Consider the following 22,200-nt stretch of genomic DNA (forward strand, 5'->3'; position numbering starts at 1 on the left):
GTGTGTGTGTGTGTGTGTGTGTGTGTGTGTGTGTGTGTGTGTTTCGGACATGGATCGGCATTAAGAGTTACATTATTACCGCAGATCACGAGACGAGTTCAACTTCTAATCTCACCAAACAGTCTCTACATGGCTAGGAAGGAAAATATTTGTATGTGTGTGTGTGTGTGTGTGTGTGTCTACGTGGTCAAGGGGCGTGGGGGTATATCAAGCACAATCAGCCAAAGGGAAGTCATGTCGTAACTGGCAATGCTTCAGAAGGACAGAAGGACACCTAACCCCCTTAAGTACCATGACGCGCATCCATACTCGCTCTGGTCAATATTTGGTGATTTTATACAGCTTCAGAAACTTATGTGGGGGATTAAAGTAGTGAAGACTCTGGCCATTAATCTTCTGACCTCCATAGACACTTCCTAATGTAAATAGAATGGTCTAATAGTTTGACTCGTGGTATAAAATGCGTTCCAATACTGAAGGGGTTGAGCAGAACTAGACACTATACAGTAAAGATGAGTAAGTGAGCATATGACTTAATAAAGGAGGTGGAAAAGAATGAAAAATTGATAAAGAAAATAAAGACTTCAATTCGTAATAAACCACGATTTTCATTAGTTTTTTTTTTTTTACTGCACCTCTCTCTCTCTCTCTCTCTCTCTCTCTCTCTCTCTCTCTCTCTCTCTCTCTCTCTCTCTCTCTCTCTCTCTCTCTCTCTCTCTCTCTCTCTCTCTCTCTCTCTCTCTCACTATTTTTTTCTTTCGTTCGGTCTTTTCTCACTGCACCACAATTAACTCTCTCTCTCTCTCTCTCTCTCTCTCTCTCTCTCTCTCTCTCTCTCTCTCTCTCTCTCTCTCTCTCTCTCTCTCTCTCTCTCTCTCTCTCTCTCTCTCTCTCTCTCTCTCTCTCTCTCTCTCTCTCTCTCTCTCTCTCTCTCTCTCTCTCTCTCTCACTATTTCTCTCTCTCTCTCTCTCTCTCTCTCTCTCTCTCTCTCTCTCTCTCTCTCTCTCTCTCTCTCTCTCTCTCTCTCTCTCTCTCTCTCTCTCTCTTCACTAGTTATTTTCTTTCGGCTGCTTTTTTATTTCACTGCGCCACAATTAACTCTCTCTCTCTCTCTCTCTCTCTCTCTCTCTCTCTCTCTCTCTCTCTCTCTCTCTCTCTCTCTCTCTCTCTCTCTCTCTCTCTCTCTCTCTCTCTCTCTCTCTCTCTCTCTCTCTCTCTCTCTCTCTCTCTCTCTCTCTCTCTCTCTCTCTCTCTCTCTCTCTCTCTCTCTCTCTCTATTCACATTATTTTCTTCTCTGCTATTTTTCTTCTCACTACACCACAATTAACTCTCTCTCTCTCTCTCTCTCTCTCTCTCTCTCTCTCTCTCTCTCTCTCTCTCTCTCTCTCTCTCTCTCTCTCTCTCTCTCTCTCTCTCTCTCTCTCTCTCTCTCTCTCTCTCTCTCTCTCTCTCTCTCTCTCTCTCTCTCTCTCTCTCTCTCTCTCTCTCTCTCTCTCTCTCTCTCTCTCTCTCTCTCTCTTCTCTCTCTCTATCTCTATTTTCATTATTTTTTCTTCGTGTATTTTTCTTCAATCACCACACCACAATGATTAACTCTCTCTCTCTCTCTCTCTCTCTCTCTCTCTCTCTCTCTCTCTCTCTCTCTCTCTCTCTCTCTCTCTCTCTCTCTCTCTCTCTCTCTCTCTCTCTCTCTCTCTCTCTCTCTCTCTCTCTCTCTCTCTCTCTCTCTCTCTCTCTCTCTCTCTCTCTCTCTCTCTCTCTCTCTCTCTCTCTCTCTCTCTCTCTCTCTCTCTCTCTCTCTCTCTCTCTCTCTCTCTCTCTCTCTCTCTCTCTCTCTCAGTGCAGTGCCCGGTAGAGGCGGCGTGGTGACAGCCGCCTGAGCCTCCCCTGCCCAGGTGACGATTGATCACCTCTGCCCGGACCAAAGGTGAGGCTGCGTCTGTCTGTCTGTCTGTCTGTCTGTCTGTAGTTGCCCCTCTGTCAGGCCTTCTTTTTTTCATCATTTTTTTTTATTTCTGTTTAGTATCTCATCTGATTTTTTGGTTCTTTGTCCGTTTTCTTTTTGCTTTTCGGTGTTTTGTTCCGTTTTCTGTTGTTGCTCTCTTTTTTTTGGGCTGTTTTCTATTTTTTTTTTTTTTTAGTTTCGTTTTGATTTTTTCTTTAATTTTCTGTGAATCTTTTTTCCTTTATTTTTTCTTTCTGTTTATCTTTTATTTTCCATTTTCATTCAGTATTGCTTCCTATTCTTGTTTTTCTTTTTCTTTTTCTTTTTTTTTCTCCTCTTTAAATTATTTTCCCGTTTTCTATCATTGTCTTCCATTTTCTGTTGTTGTACCACTATTCCCTCACATTCTACTTTTTTTTTTATTTTCCTTCCATTTGTTTATCTTCCTTTTATCCCAATATTACATCACATCTCTCTCTCTCTCTCTCTCTCTCTCAAATGATTACCAAACTTATCTTTCTTTTAACTACAAATTAAAATCAGGGAGAAAAAAAAAGACACATGGGTAGAGAGGAGGAGGAGGAGGAGGAGGAGGAGGAGGAGGAGGAGGAGGAGGAGGAAGAGGAGGAGGAAGAGATATGTTAGCAGTATTATCATTTTCCAACACAGCCTTGTCTCTTCCTTTCATGATGAGATGAAAGAGAGAGAGAGAGAGAGAGAGAGAGAGAGAGAGAGAGAGAGAGAGAGAGAGAGAAGAGAGATGGGGGAACAAAGGGTAGTGGTGATGGTATCTTTTGAAGGACAAGAGAAGGGAGGGAAGGGAGAGAGAGAGAGAGAGAGAGAGAGAGAGAGAGAGAGAGAGAGAGAGAGAGAGAGAGAGAGAGAGAGAGAGAGGGGGGCCTGTGCTGGACAAGAGGGATAACAACGGACCCCAAAAAATCGTGATGAAAGTTTTGGTCTTTGATGGAAAAGTGGAATTGAAGGGAGGAGGAGGAGGAGGAGGAGGAGGAGGAGGAGGAGGAGGAGGAGGAGGAAGAGGAGGAGGAGGAGAAGGAGGACGAGGAGGAGGACGAGGAGGAGGAGAAGAAGGACGAGGAGGAGGAAGGAAGGAAGGAAGGAACAGACAGCAACAGCCCTACTGGGCCTAACGAGGCTGTCTGTGTGCCTATGCTACCACTACAGATGCTATAAGTTAGAGGCTGAAGGACATCAGGGTTCAAGGAAGAAGAAAAGAGACCACAGGGAGAGAAAGTCAAAGATGTGATAGGAAAGATTGAAGGAGAAGTGACACTATCTAGTACAGTAACTACAAACAAAAAAGAATATCTTATGAAGGCGCAAAGTACGTCATTTGAGGGGTTAATGTGAAGTGAATGTCCAACCTTTTTTTAAAAGTTTCTATCGTATTGCTAAGGACAACATGTGCTGGGAGAGAGTTCCAGACATTTACAATTCTATTGAAGAAATAATGTTTTGCCTCGTCTGACCTGAAACGTTTACCTGTAATCTTGTAGCCATTATTTCTAGTGGTGTTGGAGCTGTCAATGGTGAGATAGTTGTTTACATTTATGTTATCAAAGCCCCGGAACATTTTAAATAGTTCAATCAAATCTCCTCGCATACGCCGCTTCTCTAAACTGAACAAGTTGAGTTCCTCAAGCGCTCCTCGTAAGGCTTGTTTCGCAGTCGTGGGATCAATTTGGTGACTCTTCTTTGGACTCTCTCCAGGTTGTCTATATCTTTCCTATAGTGGGGTGACCAGAACTGGACACAGTACTCAAGATGAGGTCGGACGAGTGCATTAAACAATGTGAGAATAACCCCTTCTGATTTAAATTGAAAAGTTCTACCGATAAACCCAACCAGTTTGTTTGCCGTTTTGACTACTTCCGAGCAGTGTTTACTTGACTTGAGGTCTGAAGTAATTATGACGCCTAAGTCTTTTTCCTCATCAACCTTAAGAAGCTCGGAACCGTTCATTGAATAATTAGTATGATCATTATTGCTACCAATGTGCAACACTTTACATTTATCTACATTGAAGCTCATCTGCCACTTGTCTGACCAAGTGGCTAAGCGGTCGAGATCTGATTGTAGTTTTCTTTTATCCTCCGACGTGACTACTTTATTCATTATTTTAGTATCATCAGCAAACTTACTTACTTTACAGGTGAGGCCCTCATCGATATCATTAACATAAATAAGGAAAAGAACCGGGCCAAGCACAGATCCCTGTGGTACACCGCTTAAGACTTCTCGCCATTTTGAAAATTTACCATTTAAAACAACGCGCTGTTTTCTCTCAGAAAGCCAGTCTTCAAGCCATTTGAGAAGTATTCCATCTACACCATGTGACTTCAATTTACCTAGTAGCCGCTTATGGGGAACTTTGTCAAAAGCTTTTTGAAAATCTAGATACACAACATCTACTGCCTTTGTTTCGTCGTACATGGTGAAAACATCATTAAAGAAGTCAAGTAAATTAGTCAGACAAGAACGTCTGTTTCGAAAGCCGTGCTGTGAGTCATTGATTAAATCATTTACTTCTAGAAAGTTGACTAAGTTATTGCGAATTACAGTTTCCATTAATTTGCATACCACAGATGGGAGGCTGATGGGTCTGTAGTTACATGGGAGTGATTTGTCGCCTTTTTTATGTATGGAGGAGGAGGAGGAGGAGGAGGAGGAGGAGGAAGAGGAGGAGGAAGAGGAGGAGGAGGAGGAAGAGGAGGAGGAGGAGGAGGAGGAGGGGCAATGGAAGAAGGAGGATGGGGTAAGAACAACAATAACAATAACAAAAAGACGATGTAAAAGAGGAGGAGGAGAAATAGGGAGAAGGAAAAAGGAGAGAGAGAGATAGAGAGAGAGAGAGAGAGAGAGAGAGAGAGAGAGAGAGAGAGAGAGAGAGAGAGAGAGAGAGAGAGAGAGAGAGAGAGAGAGAGAGAGAGAGAGAGAGAGAGAGAGAGAGAGAGAGAGAGAGACGAAAGGAATAGAAAAAAGAAGGAAAAAGAAAAAAAACTAAGATATTGACGAGGAAATGAAACACACACACAGACACACAGACACACACACACACACACACACACACACACACACACACACACACACACACACACACACACACACACACACACACACACACACAGACTAGGCCAGGTGTGGGCGGCGTAGTTGACACCCACAAAGCCTACACGCATTGTCTTGAGTTATGGCACTTCTCTTGTGTAGGCCTAAGTACAGACTTTGAGAGGCCTGTAGGAAGGAAAGGGAAAGGAGGAGGGGCAGGAGGAGGAGGAGGAGGAGGAGGAGGAGGAGGAGGAGGAGGAGGAGGAGGAGGAGGAGACATGAAAGGGGTAGAAGGTAAGAAGGATAAGGACGGTGGAGAGAGAGAGAGAGAGAGAGAGAGAGAGAGAGAGAGAGAGAGAGAGAGAGAGATCCTTAAATAATAAACAGAGGAAACAGAGGGACTTATATTGTAGAAGGGAAAGAGTTATGGAGAGAGAGAGAGAGAGAGAGAGAGAGAGAGAGAGAAAAGAAAGAAAGAAGGAAAGAAGAAAGGAGAATGAAGGGAGGGAAGGTGCGTCACTCGTTTCCGTCACCCTCCTCCTCCTCCTCCTCCTTCTCCTCCTCCTCCTCCTCCTCCTCCTCCTCCTCCTCCTCCTCCTCCTCCTCCTCCTCCTCCTCCTCCCTCCGCTCGCTAGGAAAATGATGATGATTGATTGTGTTACGGAGTCTTTTGTGGCGGTGTGGTGGTGTGGTGGCGCGGTGTCGTGTGTCTGGCTGTGGCGTGTGTGGCTGTGGAGTGATGCTGTGACGCCACTGTATGTTATGCGGTGTTATTGTGCTGTGGTGTGTGGTGGAGGTAGCTGTGACGCTGTGGTGTTTTGTGGTTCAGTTATTCTGTGATGTGACGGGTTCTGTTGCTGTGGTCGCGTGATGTACTCAGTGTGACGAGGTTTAGTTGTTCTGTGTTGCTGTGACGTGTGTGGTGGTCTTTGTGTCTCAATGTTACTGTTTGATTTGGTGGATTTGTGGTTAACCCTTTCAGTACTGGGATGCATTTTTACCATGAGTTTGGGTATGATCAGACGGTTTTATTTACACTAGAAAGAGTCTATGGAGGTCAGAAGAGAAGATTAATGGCCACAGTCTTGACTATTCTAATCCCCACATTATTTTCTGAAGCTGTCTAAAATCACCATATAGTAAGCAGAATAAACATGAAGAGGTTGATAATGGGATGAAATATTACTCTGGTTTTTTCATATTAATTCCGTTACAAGTTGAGTTTGATGTTTTATTTCATTTAGAATTATTACCCGACTTGTACCAGGCTTTGTGATTCTGTGACGCTGTGCTGATGCTGTGGTGTTCCTGTGACGGTGTACTACTGTGTTCGTGTGGACATTGGTGTGACGGGTGGTGCAGGTGTTGTATCTTCTGTGGCGCTGTGCTTTGCGGTTGTGGGGACAGAGAGTAATGTGAAGAAAGAACAACATAAAGTAACAAAAAAGAATGTATCAGGAAAAAGAGTAACAAAAATAATAATTGTTTTTGTTTGTATCTTGGACGTAACCTAACCTAACGTAACCCGACTTAACGTAACACTAACCTAACCTAACTAACTAACCTAACCTCACCTAGCCCAACCTCACCTCACCGACTCCAACCTAACCTAACCTAACCTAAACTAACTTAACCTAACCTAAACAAAACACACTAACAAACACTTTCTTTTCTTAAATAAAGTTAGTACTACTGTATTACTTTTTTTCACGATACCTTTTTATCCTAGCAATTTTTTTTTCTCCCGTCACTTTATTTCCAGGTTCTTTCTTTCCGAGCACAGTACTGCACCACCTCGACTGTGACGCAGCGCCGCTCCAGTGACGTTCGATCCCAAGGCTTTATTTCACCTCAGTGCCGTCAAGCAGCCTCATAATTCCTGTTGCTCTGTATGCGAATAATTTCTCCTTCCCTTGTGGCAGCAAAGTTATGATAAATGCTCCTTTGTTCTCTTCTGAACGCCTTTCCGTGCCATTGGTCGCTTCAGAGGCTTTAAACATTCATTCTAACTACCATTTCTTCTTTTTTTTATTTTATTTTCGGAATGGTCATTTGTCCTTTCCATCACATCAGTCTTTTGTGGGGTATTAAACTCCTCAAGTGTGTTCCGATATTCTTGTATTAATTCTGAGGACATTTCGTGCCTTTGAGTCATACTTTGGAACTTGGAAACAAACTACCTTGATCAATATTAGTGCTAACACTTAATCTCTACTCTCGTAAGAAATTCTGAACGATTTGATTCATATCGCATAACCTTCTAAATACTGTTTGATTTTATTTCAATCTCTTTTTCTTTAAAACTTCTTTTATTCATACTCGTGCGAACACTTAATCTGTTGCCTTAAGAAATTCTGAACGATTTGAATCAAGCTCCAAAACGTGTAAACCTATTCGAACCATTTGAATGTATTTGAACCTCTTCTAACGACGTTTTAGATAACTGTATCTCCTAAACGCTTAATTTGTACTCTTAAACACTTCTCAGACCACTTTGAAATGATCACCTATGCTTCTTAGACTTCTCAAAGCTCCTTACCATTTTATAAACCATTTTTAAGCTTATTCTCAAATTTTGAGTTTTTAATTACAGTTGTGTTAAATAATTAATGTTTATTCTTTTAGAGATTTCCTGTGTCGTTTAAAACTTTTCCTTAAACTGCAAACAAATAACAACCTCGTAAACATATTCCGGAACCTCTTTTGAACCTTCTAATAAGTATCTGCATCTCTATCAAAAGCTAAACCCGTTTTGAACCTCTTAACTGTTTTCCCTCACCATTTCAACCCTCCCTTGAGTCTCATAAGCACACTCTGAACCTCCCTAAACTCCTCTTGAACCTTTTTAACCACTTTTCTGTATCACCCAGTCACCTTTTAAACCTTTCAAGCACATTCTAACCCTGCTTAATACGCTCTGAACCTTTTAGCCACCTTCCCTGCCCTTTGGAACCCCCCATTGGACGCTTCAGTCATTCCCAGCACCGCGGCAACACATAAATCTTGGAAACACTCCTGCGCTGAGCCGAATATTTTGTTTCATTTCGATAAATCAGTGTGGGTCGAAGTGGTGGTGGTCGGGGAGGGGTGGAGGAGGGGGGGGAAAGGGTGGGGGGAGGGGAAGTAGGAGGATGGGGAGGGGAGGAGGAAGGGGATGGGGAATGGGAAGGCTGTTATCCGTCATTTGTAATCCCCGCCGAGCTCTGAGTGACCTCATAATTTGACCTGGACAGACAAGAATGTTCTGGAGTGTCTTAAATTTTTCCCGCGTCGCCGCTAATGCTTCACACCGCGACGCCTCTCTCTCTCTCTCTCTCTCTCTCTCTCTCTCTCTCTCTCTCTCTCTCTCAGGCTGATGATTTTTTTATTCTTTTTTTTATTTCATGTTATTTATCTGTTTTTCTGAGTGGGGGCAGTTTTAGAGTAGGTCTTGTTGTTGTTGTTGTTGTTGTTGTTGTTGTTTGTTGTTGTTTTGCTTATGATTGGTATTTCTTTTTAAATGTAGCAGCAGCTAGTATAGTAGTTAGTAGTAGTAGTAGTAGTTTCATAAACAATGATACAGTAGCAGCAGCAGCTACTACTACTACTACTACTACTACTACTACTACTACTACTCTCTCTTCTTCTTCTTCTTCTTCTTCTCTTCTTCTTCTTCTTCTTCTTCTTCTTCTTCTTCTCTCTCTACTACTACTCTACTGCTCTACTACTACTACTACTACTACTACTGCTACTACTGCTGCTATTGCTCTCTCTCTCTCTCTCTCTCTCTCTCTCTCTCTCTCTCTCTCTCTCTCTCTCTCTCTCTCTCTCTCTCTCTCTCTCTCTCTCTCTCTCTCCTTATTTCACTATCTTCTTATCTATCGTTATGTACTAACACTCCTTATAACCAATCTCCCTCCTAACTGCTCATCTTTTACCCTTTATTTCACTAACTACAATCTAACCTTACCTGTCAACACTTCATTACCTCGCCATCAAAACATACTTGAGATGCAACACGACGCTAAGCTCTCTGTGGTATTGCCTATCTGCTTTGTGTCCCTACCTCGCTCGCCTCAGTTCCTCCCTCAGCACAGCCCCGGGCCAGTAAGGGAAACACAATACTGAGGCCTCCTGCTGGTCTGGACACACTGAGAAGACGGCCGCAGGGATTAATTCATTATTTACACGTTTTTATTCTCTCTCCTCTGAGGATGGACACAAGTTTACGGCCGCCTTGGGAAACGGAAGGAAGGAAGGGAAGGGAAGGGAGGCAGGAGACTGTTTGAGACTGGAGAGGTAGGTAGATAAATGGATAGGTTTATTGAGAGAATGGTTGTTTATATTTGGTTGGTTTATGATTATTGTGTTCATCATAGTTCTTCATATTAAAAAGTTACGTATATATATATTTTTTCTATTGTTTTTCCACCTGCGTGTTGCTAATGTTGTACCTGAGATGATTAGTGAGTGGAAGTTTTTGTAATAGGTAAAGGAAAGCATAAATGAAAATAAGGGGCGTGAGTGAATGAGTGATGATGAAAGAAATGAAAAGAACAAGCATACACACACACACACACACACACACACACACACACACACACACACACACACACACACACACACACACACACACACACACACACACACACACACACATGCTGGTAATATATAAATGAGGGAGTGAAGATATACATACATACATACATACATACATACATATATACACAGATGAAAAAAACCATCATGAATAATGGATACGCACAGAGATGAATAAACGTAGTGAATAACAAACAACAATGACTTGCAAAATAGATATCTAGACAGTTACATTTCCTATTTTCTTTCCCACTTGAAAAAAATAATAACTAATAATTCTTCATCATAGGCCTAAGAGATTTCATGCCTATTCAACCACCCCCCATTACTCCCCCCTCCTTTCCAAATGCACTCCTCGCCCCCTCCCTCTCCCTTACCTCTCCTCTGTCTTTCTCTATTCTTTTCCTCCTCCCCCGACTCCTCCGTTCTCTCAGATTCTCTTCCTTCCCTCAGTCCTCCCTCCCTCCTCACGTTCCCTCTCCCCCTCCTTCTACCTCCACCCCTCCTTTTCCCAACCCCCTCCCCCCTTTTAGCCGTCAACAATTAGCGTCCTAACAAGGGGGACAATTAGGCTGACCATCATTTGTGCCCACGTGACTGCCTTCCCATTCCTCTCCCCCACACACACACACACACACACACACACACGGCCCGGTAGCTCAGTGGTTAGAGCGCTGGCTTCACAAGCCAGATGACCGGGGTTCGATTCCCCGGCCGGGTGGAGATATTTGGGTGTCGCGTGAGGCTCAGGAGTCAATGCACACGTGGAGTACCTGAGCAAAGAGCAGCACCAACCCCACAGCACGACCTCACTGAACAACACGACGAGGACAGTGATCTGTTACGCCTTGACAAGCCTGAGCTCATTAAACTAAACAAGTCACTCCGTAAGGAACTAAGGAGTAAAAAAGCCATCCTTAACTTGTTTGAGCCTCACACTCACCACATCGCTGAAAACAGGGAGTACTTGGTGTCCGTCATCCACTTCCTTGACAGGATTGTGGCGCTCAGATCAAGCCTAGAGGAATTAGATACAAATTCCATCGCCTGCACCGCAAGCTCGGAGAGGATCGACAAGGAGTGGCAGCAACACGTGACCAGCAACGAGGCAGCCTGTAGCTGGTGGACCTCAGGTAAACCACGTGTTTTCCAGACCCCTCGAGTATCTAGCCAGATAAATCCCCATAATCTTGAAAGCACTTCCTGCCCACCTGGCCGGACCTCACAAGTGCAGAGTCAGGTCAATTCCGCCCCACCAGTAGCTGCTCCCAACCCTGCTTCCAGCCCACCTGGCCAGACCTCACACGTGCCTAGTCAGGTGAATCCCACCCTCCCAGAGGTTGCTACCAGCCCTGCAACCACCACTTCCGCCACCACAACCACTACTATCTCCACCTCTACCACCACAACCGTAGAGCCTATATCCACTGACGTCACCACCACCTCTACTGTTCCTTCTACGTCCACTGACCGACCCATCACCCCACCACTGACGCATCCACAACTCAAACTGCGCCTCTCCAACCACCTGCCTCTGACTCACCACAAACAGGGATTACGGGAACTCCACCCCCCAACCAACCAAACCAAGTCCTCAACAATCACCGCTCTGCTCGAAGACAACAACAACAACAACAAACACATCGTGAGAGAACATCACAAACAAACGCAGCCTCCCACCCAGAACCCAGCACCCCCCACGCCGCAGCGCACCAGCCGCCCGCCACCCCCCTGCCGGGCCGCGCGCACGACCTGGACAGCGAGCCGAGCCACCGCCCTCCGCTATCCCAGCGCCTGCCACCCGTCCACCTCACAACTCACGGCAAAACACTAGCCAGCACAGACGTCCAAGCACGTACTGCCGTCACTGCAGGAAGAGAGGTCATTCCACGGAAGACTGTACCAGGAGGACGAGGTGTGAGCATTGTAACCGCCTGGGCCACACACATCAGGACTGCCTCACACGCCTCAACCAGGAGCGGCAGGAAAGGTTATTTGCTCACCTCATAAACGAGCAAAACCGGACGAGAGACCTCGTGTTTCAGTCTCTCCAGAGAATCACCACTCCCACGACAAGAGATTGGTCCCCCCCTTACGCCCCCCCGGCACCACCACAGTATTACCGCCACAACAACTGGAGCAATGGCGGGCGCTGCCGGGACAAGCTCACTATTCTGTCAGCCAATGTTAGGGGTCTGCAGACTAACATCGGCGACCTGACGCACAGTCACGTGCTGCCTCACAACCCTGACGTCATTGCCACAGTGGAGACCTTCCTAAACTCCTCGGTGCCCGCCAACTACGGACAGCTGCAGGACTACACAACATGGCACCGCCGAGACAGAACGCATGGCACTTTTGGTGGTGTTGCCGTGTGCTTTAGGAAGTCTCTCTCTGTACAGGTGGTGGAAGTAGACATGCCAGAGCACCTGGAGCTCATATTTTTTAAGGTGTGGACACACAATAATGAAGCAGTGCTCCTTTGTGTGTGTTACCGCCCTCAGTGGCAGGGAAGTGAGCCTCTTCACTTTATCCACACTAATCTGGATGCCCTACTGTACCAGCAAGCCTGCAAACACCTCATCATCATTGGTGACCTCAACCAGCACCTTGTGGCGAGGGCATTTGATGACTTGCTAACAGATTTTGGGCTCACTAACCATGTCGACTTCCCAACCCATATTTCTGGCTCCTCACTCGATCCAGTAATTACCGATCTGCCAGAGGGATTAGTCACCTGCCGCCCACTCGGTACCCCTGGGTCATCTGACCACGTGGCCATCCTTACGACAGTGAAAGTGAGGGTGGACAGGGATGAACCGACAACGCGCACCAACTGGCTTTGGCGGCGAGCTGACTGGGAGGCACTGAGAGCTGAGCTCAGCCAGACAAACTGGGAGGATCGTCTCACTGGCACCCTTAACGAACAGGTGGAGGCCTTCACCAGTCACCTGCTGTCCCTTCAGTCAAAGTATGTGCCCTGCCAGACATATAAATCAAGACCAGGGGGATCAGCCATGGTTTGGATTTCGCTGTCGTGAGGCGGCGGACTTGAAGAGCAGGGCCTGGCGACGACTGAGAGCAAGCAGCACCCAAGCCAACCGTGAGTCATATAAAGCTGCCTGCCGCAACATGGCCAACGCGCAAAAAGCCGCCATCCAAAGGTGGAAGACTGACCTGACTGCAAAGCTCTCAGGTCAGAATGTTGGTAAGAAGGAGTGGTGGAGTAGCTTGAAGCAGCAGCAGGGCCTGGCCACGGACTCCACCATCCCCCCCACTCACCACACCGAGCGGTGAGGTAGTGACGAGAGGGAGGGACAAAGCCGAGCTATTCTCCGCCCACTTCTCCACCAAAATGAGTGTTACCCACCCAAACAACACTCCACCCAGGATCCCAGTGCTAACAACTGCTGAGCTGGACAGCCTGCACATCACCATGGAGGAGGTGATGGCCCTGCTCAGCAAGACCGACACGAAGAAGGCTCTGGGACCAGACAACATCAGCCCTCACATACTCAGGCAATGTGCAGCTGAGCTCGCCACTCCACTCACCCAGCTCTACCGGGAATGCCTCACTTCCCAAACATGGCCAGCACTCTGGAAGCAGGCCAGAGTGGTGCCTGTACACAAGAAGGGTAGCAGGGCGGATCCTAAGAACTACAGGCCCATCTCTCCTCTCCGTGGTGGGGAAGACGCTGGAAGTCCTCATCACGAGAAAAGTCACCGCCTTCCTCGACGCCCACCACCTCCTTAACTCAAAGCAGTTTGGGTTCAGGCAGGGTAAGTCGGCAGCCGACCTGCTTCTCCTAAACTCTACGGAGTGGAGCACCGCGATAGACAGTGGGAAAGAGGTGTTCGTCGTTGCCCTGGATATCGCCGGTGCTTTTGACAGAGTGTGGTTCAAGGGAATGGCAGCCAAACTGAGGAGCCTTGGAGTGTGTGGAGGACTGCTGCACCTCCTGGAGGACTACCTTCATGGCAGAACCCTGCACACTGTTGTTGATGGCCACTCGTCCTCCCAACACCATATCAAAGCCAGCGTCCCTCAGGGCAGTGTCCTCGGGCCTCTGTTGTGGTGTGTATATTTCAATGACATACTGCAACTAGTCCCCGAGGCCAAAGCTTATGCAGACGACTGCACCCTCACCTTCATCAGCGACAGGAACCACCGGCAGAACACGGTGGACAGAATCAACGCTGTCCTGCAAGTTATTGCATCCTGGAGCTGCCGCTGGCAACAACCCTCGCCCCTGAGAAAACTCAAGTCCTGCACATCTCCAGGCGGCGAGAAGACGCCCATCCCCCAGCCTTCTTTCTTGAAGGCAAAAGGCTGCCTTTCCAGCAGTCTATCTCCATCCTGGGGGTGGAAGTAGACGCAGGCCTAACTTTCACCACCCACGTGAGGAGGGTTGCCAGGGATGCGGCGTGGAGGCTGAGCTGTGTCCGACGCGTTGGGAAGTTGCTCGACGGTCCGGGGATAGCGTCCCTCTACAGGGCCCAGGTCAGGCCCGTCATGGAGTACGCTCCCCTCACCTGGTCCTCCTGCCCACCCTCCTATCTTGCCGGGCTTGACAGGATCCAGGCAAGAGCGCAGAGGATGGTGCAAATGAGGAACCAGGATCAGCAGCCCAACTTTCAACCTCTACAGCAGCGGCGAGACGTGGCGGGCCTGTGCGTCATGTACAAGGCCCTCAGGCAACAGACTCCACACCTGGCACCACTACGCCTGCCACCCCATCCATCCCCACACATGACACTCGAACCGCCGGCCTAATAGACCACCACCTCACTGTGACTGTGCCCTTTGCGAGGACCGAGAGTCACCTCCGTTCCTTCCTCCCTCGTTACAGCCGCATGTGGAACCGGCTGGTGCAAGACACAAACATACACCACTCTACATGCCTCCAGGCGTACAAAAGAGGCGTGAACGAGTGGCTAAAGTGCTAGTGTGACACCAATAAGTGCAGTGAAAGTGTGTAATTATATACTATTATCAAATTATCAACTTGTCTCACTTCTGTAAATATTGTGTATTTTCTTTTGTTGCCAAGATAGGCCTGAACTATACCATAGTCTCAGACCTCTGGTATGTACAACACATGTAACCTAGTTTAAATAAAAAAAAAAAAATGTGTGTGTGTATGTACCTGTGTGTGTGTGTGTGTGTGTGTGTGTGTGTGTGTGTGTGTGTGTCTGTGTGTGTGTGTGTGTGTGTGTGTGTGTGTGTGTGTGTGTGTGTGTGTGTGTGTGTGTGTAATTCACCTCGGTCGTCTGCTGGTCACCCAGCCAGTCTTCCCCATTACGGAGCGAGCTCAGAGCTCATAGACCGATCTTCGGGTAGGACTGAGGCCACAACCCCTCGAGTTACATCCCGTACCTATTTACTGCTAGGTGAACAGGGGCCACACATTAAGAGGCTTGCCCATTTTGCCACGCCGCTTACCGGGACTCGAACCCGGCCCTCTCGATTGTGAGTCGAGTGTGCTAACCACTACACTACGCGGTGTGTGTGTGTGTGTGTGTGTGTGTGTGTGTGTGTGTGTGTGTGTGTGTGTGTGTGTGTGTGTGTGTGTGTGTGTGTGTGTGTGTGTGTGTGTGTGTGTGTGTGTGTGTGTGTGTGTGTGTGTGTGTGTGTGTGTGTGTGTGTGTGTGTGTGTGTGTGTGTGTGTGTGTGTGTGTGTGTGTGTGTGTGTGTGTGTGTGTGTCATTGTAATATTACCACCACCATGTCATCACCCTTCCACCACTACTACTACTACTACCACTGTGTGTACTGTGTGTGTGTGTGTGTGTGTGTGTGTGTGTGTGTGTGTGTGTGTGTGTGTGTGTGTGTCATTTTCTAATATTACCACCACCACCGCTATCATCACCCCTTCCACTACTACTACTACTTCTACTACGACTACTACTGCTGCTACTACTACTACTACTACTACTTTTGTACTCTGACATGTGACGGTGACTACTACTACTGCTGCTGCTGCTGCTGCTGCTGCTGCTGCTGCTGCTGCTGCTGCTGCTGCTGCTGCCACCACCACCACCACCACCACCACCACCACCACCACCACCACCACCACCACCACCACCACCACCACCACCACCACCACCACCACCACCACCACCACCACCACCACCACCACCACCACCACCACCACCACCACACCACCACTACTACTACTACTACTACTACTACTACTACTACTACTATGCATGATGAGGAAGGGGAAGGGAGAGTGTCGTAGGGACATACATATGCATGAGGAGGAGGGAAATTGTTCGCGTGACGCACGTAACACCGGAGGAAAGAAAAATAAATAACACTTTTTTTGTAACAAACATTGTATGAGGAACACTGCAACTTATCCTTAATAAAGCAACACAACAGAGTAAATAAGTCTCTCTCTCTCTCTCTCTCTCTCTCTCTCTCTCTCTCTCTCTCTCTCTCTCTCTCTCTCTCTCTCTCTCTCTCTCTCTCTCTCTCTCTCTCTCTCTCTCTCTCTCTCTCTCACCTAATATCTATTTTTTCTTTTATTTTTTCTTCGTTCAAATTGCAAGAGATTATTTCCATGAGATGTGGAGTTATTTTACGTGAGAGGAATGAAAAAAGGAATAAGAAGTGGACTAGGAGGAGGAGGAGGAGGAGGAGGAGGAGGAGGAGGAGGAGGAGGAGGAGGAGGACAAGTGTTAGCAATAATAACAGTGTCTGTAATTCCTACTTCATGCATTAATACCAAGTCACGAAACGGTATGTGTGTGTGTGTGTGTGTGTGTGTGTGTGTGTGTGTGTGTGTGTGTGTGTGTGTGTGTGTGTGTGTGTCTAGCATGATTCTACATAAGTCTGTCCTCATAGCGACCTTCACCCCCTCCCCCCCATCACCCGTTCTCCCTTACTCATGGTCATTGCTTCCACCCCCTCCCCTTCCTATATCCTCCCCCTTTCTTTCCCCTTACCCCGTCCCTTCCCTGTCTTCCATCCATACCTCTCACCTTTTCACCATACTATCAATCTATTACCCCTTCCTCTCCCTTCTCTCCCTCCTCTCCTCCTCCCTACTGCCCTCCATAAACTTCCTCCCCTCCCCCTTCCCTCCCCAATAACCCTGACCTAGCCATGTCGTAATTCACAGCCCCATCCTCCCCCAACAGCACTCCCCTTCCCTAGTCCACCCTAGCGTCCTCCCCTTCCCCTTCCCCGCTGCCTTATTCCCCCCCCCCTTCTCTGACACAATACAGTTCTCTCTCATTCTTTGTGCTTCAGTCGGCGTCAAGCAAGACAGCGGGCAGGTTCCGGAGACCTTACCTGCGGCGCCTCGTATGACCCTGCCCTCCTGGCCCTCGACCTCCGCCGCCCCAAGGAGATCCCGCGCCCACCAAGCTGCCTCGAGGATCACCTATGGGCCCACCAACACCTGCCTGACGGTGGTGTGGAGGCTGAAGTGTTTGTGTTGACGGTGAGGCGCTGTTGAGGCGGCCTTTGTCTTCCTCGTCGTCTTATTCCTCCTTCGTCGTCGTCTTCTTCATCCTCCTTCTCTTCTTCAACGTTCTTGTCCTCTTACTTTTTTTTCTCCTCCTACTCGTCCCTAAGGCGTTTTCTGATCGTCTCCCTACTTCTCACTCTTCTTCTCTTTCTCTTCCTCTTTCTCGCATTCTCTCTCCTCCTCTTCCTCCTGCTCAAGATGGTCGCCGAGGACACCAAGAACACCTCACCTGTTGACAACCCCGCCAGGTAAGTGTTACTAATGAGGATGTGCCACGCAAGGCACTCCTCAACACCCAGCCTGGGGACGCCCGCTGCTGTGGCTCTTTGGCGTTGCATTACGTGGCCCTCATCAGCCACCCCTTCGCTGAGGTGACTGTGGGAGTGCCTGTTTACCGAGTCATTGTTGGTGTTTTGGTGCTGTTTCTAGTGCTGTTGGCTTGACTCGAGTGCTGCACTGGACACTTCAGACCCTTTATTTGTTTCTATAGTCATGTACAGCTTTTAACCCTTTAGTCCTGGAACGCATTTTTACCATGAGTTTGGGTGTGATTAAATTATTTTATTGACATTAGGAAGGATTTATGGAGGTCAGAAGATCAACGGCCTGAGTCTTCACTATTTTAATCCCCACATAAGTTTCTGAAACTATAAAATCACCAAATAGTAAGTAGAAAGAATATGGAAACGTGTCATGGTACTGAAGGCATTAAAAGGATATGTCTTCGTCCTACAATCTAGTATGCGTTCTTCTCTAGCTTAGCAAAGGTGAAAATGAATTGATGTTCTTTTTTATGTTTATTCAGTAGTTCGTCATAGTGACCACAATGATAAGAAAAGATGACCAACGCTGTGAAATGGTGAAGAAAGTCCGCTACGGAAGCAATAACTTTGGGAAATGAAGGAGCTTAGAAGTCAGGGCATGATATGAGCGTCCCTCCTCCTCCTCCTTTTCTTCTTCTTCTTCCTCCTCCTCCTCCTCCTCCTCCTCCTCCTCCTTTTCTTCTTCTTCTTCCTCCTCCTCCTCCTCCTCCTCCTCCTCCTCCTCCACCACCACTCATTGCTATGCAGACGTGTGGGCTCTGAGTGGTAATTCATAGAGTAATGTAGCTGCTGAGAGTGTATTGACTGAATGAAGTGCTGCATTGCTGGTTTTGTTTCACTGATACATTACACAACCACGTCATCATCACGCAACCCTTTCAATTTTGACGACCGCTTTTGACCTGATTTAAGGACCGTCACCTGAGCGAGCCTTTTTTTCTTTTTCTTTTTTTTCTTTCTCTCTTTTTTCTTACAGTTTTCTTGCCAGACGGTGTTCCTCCTACATTAAAAATATATACATCATCTTAGTGTAGCGTCTATTCCGTTCATTGCGCTAAGTGTCCTCGTTGTTTTGTTTACAGTGTGCTGGGAAGGTATTCGTCTGCGGCAATGCTCCTTAAAGTGTGGGGCAGCAGAATACCACAGACTGCCCTCCACACAAAAAACGAGGAGTTTCTGAGTACGACAGATAAAGCTAATGGACATATTGCTGCCTCTTACTGTCACTGCCTCTTCAAACGCTCTTTTCTTGCTGATAATGTCTCCAATTACTGGAATTTTGTTCATTTCCTTAATTCTCGATCTTTTTTTTTTTCTTCGAGTACCTGGGCTTCATCTGCTGGTGGGCCCTTATTGCTGTGAAATTAGCAGACACACAGACGGACATACGTGCAGGACAGGCTGGCAGACAGACAAATCCAGCACACTTAGCAATACGTATATAGTGAATTACTGAGGTCTCTCCGGCCGGTGTGTGGTCGAGGTCTGGTGTGGAGGGTGATGTGCTCCACTTCCTATGTTCTGTGGCGTTCACTTTTTTTTTAGGCCATTGTCTGTTTTTTTCTTTATTTATTTTAACTTCCCTTGAAATTTAGCTATATATTTTTTACATATACACATGTTTATTTTTCCTTAATGTAGTTTTTTTATTAATTTTAATTTTATTTTAGCCATTTCTTTATTTCTTAATTTTCAAATATATTTAGCCTTAGAAAAAAAATAACCATTTATATATATATATATATATATATATATATATATATATATATATATATATATATATATATATATATATATATATATATATATATATATGTATGTATATATACACACACACATTCAGACCTTCACACACGCTTCATTCACACTGGGATTCTACTCATATCACAAAACTATTGTCTTTTGTCAGGGCATGGGGGAAGGGTAACTCACAAGCACACAGGGTGGCTGCATATTGCGTATATACATTAGTAGGGGAAACATTCACTTTAATTCATGCAAAACTGAAATCATTCACACTTTCATATATATATATATATATATATATATATATATATATATATATATATATATATATATATATATATATATATATGTATATATGTATGTATGTATGTATGTATGTACATTGGTGAAATATTTACAAAGTGCATAATACATGGTATAATAAATATACATAAATCACAACTCTGGTTAAATTGATCTCAGTGACGTTAGCCTTAGGAGTGGCGTCCATCCACACACACACACACACACACACACACACACACACACACACACACACACACACACACACACACACACACACACACACACACACACACACACAGTCCGGTAGCTCAGTGGTTAGAGCGCTGGCTTCACAAGCCAGAGGACCGGGGTTCGATTCCCCGGCCGGGTGGAGATATTTGGGTGTGTCTCCTTTCACGTGTAGCCCCTGTTCGCCTAGCAGTGAGTAGGTACGGGATGTAAATCGAGGAGTTGTGACCTTGTTGTCCCGGTGTGTGGTGTGTGCCTGGTCTCAGACCTATCCCAAGATCGGAAATAATGACCTCTGAGCTCGTTCCGTAGGGTAACGTCTGGCTGTCTCGTCAGAGACTGCAACAGATCAAACAGTGAATCACACACACACACACACACACACACACACACATGGAAACAAAGATACACAAGGTAAGATAAGCAAAATAAGTGGAAAACAGAAAACCAAAAAAGCACCTATCTGTATGGACGAGTCAATAAACAAAACCGCTTAGCCAATAAAGTGCAAGGAATTTAACAACCACTTCGAATAAGGAAGAGAAAATGTAACAGCCAACTCATAGAAAACGATGACGAAACAACGAGTGAGCGAACGAAGAAGAAAAAAGAACATTAATAGAAGAGAAGAGGACAATTAAAAGAAGAAAAAAAAACTATACGAGGAATAAGAACCAGAAATGCATTAAGGAGAACGAGAAAAAAAGTGCCAATGACCACCAAGAACGAAGAACGATGAAAATTTTACGTTTTCTTAATGTAAGGCGTTTTTTTTTATTTCGTTTTTTACGTGCAAGATGAAGACAGACAATTACTAACTTAGACATTCAGACATTCAGACAGACAGACAGACACTCGAAATAGACGTGGGAAAAATTGTCAGCCGCACGAAACAGGAATGGAACTTGATAAGAGAGAGAGAGAGAGAGAGAGAGAGAGAGAGAGAGAGAGAGAGAGAGAGAGAGAGACCTCGAAAAGTTAAAGAAAAGTACAGAGAGAGGAAAGGAATTGAATTGTGTGCGTGCGTGAGAGAGAGAGAGAGAGAGAGAGAGAGAGAGAGAGAGAGAGAGAGAGAGAGAGAGAAAATGGAAAAGGGCCTGCGACGAGAATAAGACAAGGAAGAGAGAGAGAGAGAGAGAGAGAGAGAGAGAGAGAGAGAGAGAGAGAGAGAGAGAGAGAGAGAGAGAATTACAACAATTACGATACAACACAGCAACAAGTCAGCGAGGAAGGGAAGGGAAGGCAAGGAAGGAAGGAAATCAATAAAAATCACCGTGAGGAGGAGGAGGAGGAGGAGGAGGAGGAGGAAGAAGAAGAAGAGGAGGAAGCAAATAGCAGCCTGTCAGTAAAGAAGCAAACACAGACTAAACACGTTGAAGACAAGACAAGACAGGACAAGACAGCTGATTCAGGGCAAGACAAACACACTGACAGATAGACGGACGCGCACACAATTATTTTCCAGAGAGAGAGAGAGAGAGAGAGAGAGAGAGAGGGTCGATGAAACAGTGATACGAAGAGAAAGTTGAGGAGACAGAAGAGAAAGAGGAGGAGGAGGAGGAGGAGGAGGAGGAGGAGGAGGAGGAGGAGGAGGAGGAGGAGGAGGAGGAGGAGGAGGAGGAGGAGGAGGAGGAGGAGGAGGAGAAGGAGGAGAAGAAGGAGAAGGAAGAGGAGGAGCGGAACGAAGAGAATGAGGAGGACGAGGAGAAGAAGGAGGAGGAAGAGGAGGAGGAGGAGGAGGAGGAGGAAGAGGAAAAGGAAAAAGAGGAGGAAGAATACAAAATGACAACGTGGAGGACGAAGAAAAGAAGAAGAAAGAGGTAGAGGAGGAGGAGGAGAAGGAAATGTAAGACTTAGGGAGTAAAAATGACAACGAAAAGAGAGAGAGAGAGAGAGAGAGCAAACGGTTAAGTAAAGTACACATTTTATGACAAGATTCGACTTATTTTTTCTTTTTTTACTCCACTAAACCACAGGTACAGTTAAGGCACAATGAAATCCCTCATCCCTCACCACACCGTTCGAGCAAGAGGGAGACAGATACGTGATCCATTGGTAACAGTTCAACAATTAAATAAATCCCTTCCTTCCCCTTACCTTACCCTCCCATCCTATCTCATTCAGATTAAGAGGGAGGCAGTCACGTGGCCTTCTACGAGTACTAGCTCCTCTGTTAACATTTCCGCGTGAGTCTCGAACCCCGGAACGTGTGAAAAGGAAGTCAATTCGTCTCTCACAACTTTTCTTCTTCAAAATAATTGGATAAAATAAGTAAATAAGATGAATGATATATTTAAGAGAAATTTAGGATATACGAGGGATATTATGCTCTCTCTCTCTCTCTCTCTCTCTCTCTCTCTCTCTCTCTCTCTCTCTCTGGACAAGTAAGTTTCAGCCATAATCCAGAGTGCCAGATAATGACACACCCTTTGTCCGTTTTCTTTAGAGCTGCCTGATCAATAGCACCTTCCTCACGCTCCTCCTCTTCCTCGTCCTCCTCCTCCTCCTCCTCCTCCTCCTCCTCCTCCTCCTCCTCCTCCTCCTCCTCC

General features: G+C 46.2%; 1 protein-coding gene across 1 annotated transcript in view; it reads left to right on the forward strand.

Annotated features, from left to right (window-relative positions):
- The first annotated feature begins 1,849 nt into the window (after positions 1–1,849).
- Positions 1,850–22,200, forward strand: part of LOC123517012 (glutamate receptor ionotropic, delta-2-like) — a 79,369-nt gene continuing 59,018 nt past the window's right edge. Inside the window, exons 1-2 of the mRNA XM_045276829.1 lie at positions 1,850–1,929; positions 16,850–17,317. The gene's annotated coding sequence lies outside the window, so the exon portion shown is untranslated. The remainder of the gene's footprint in view (positions 1,930–16,849; positions 17,318–22,200) is intronic.

The sequence above is a fragment of the Portunus trituberculatus genome, chromosome 41 (genome assembly GCF_017591435.1).
Source record: "Portunus trituberculatus isolate SZX2019 chromosome 41, ASM1759143v1, whole genome shotgun sequence".
In the NCBI taxonomy this organism is placed as follows: Eukaryota; Metazoa; Arthropoda; class Malacostraca; order Decapoda; family Portunidae; genus Portunus; species Portunus trituberculatus.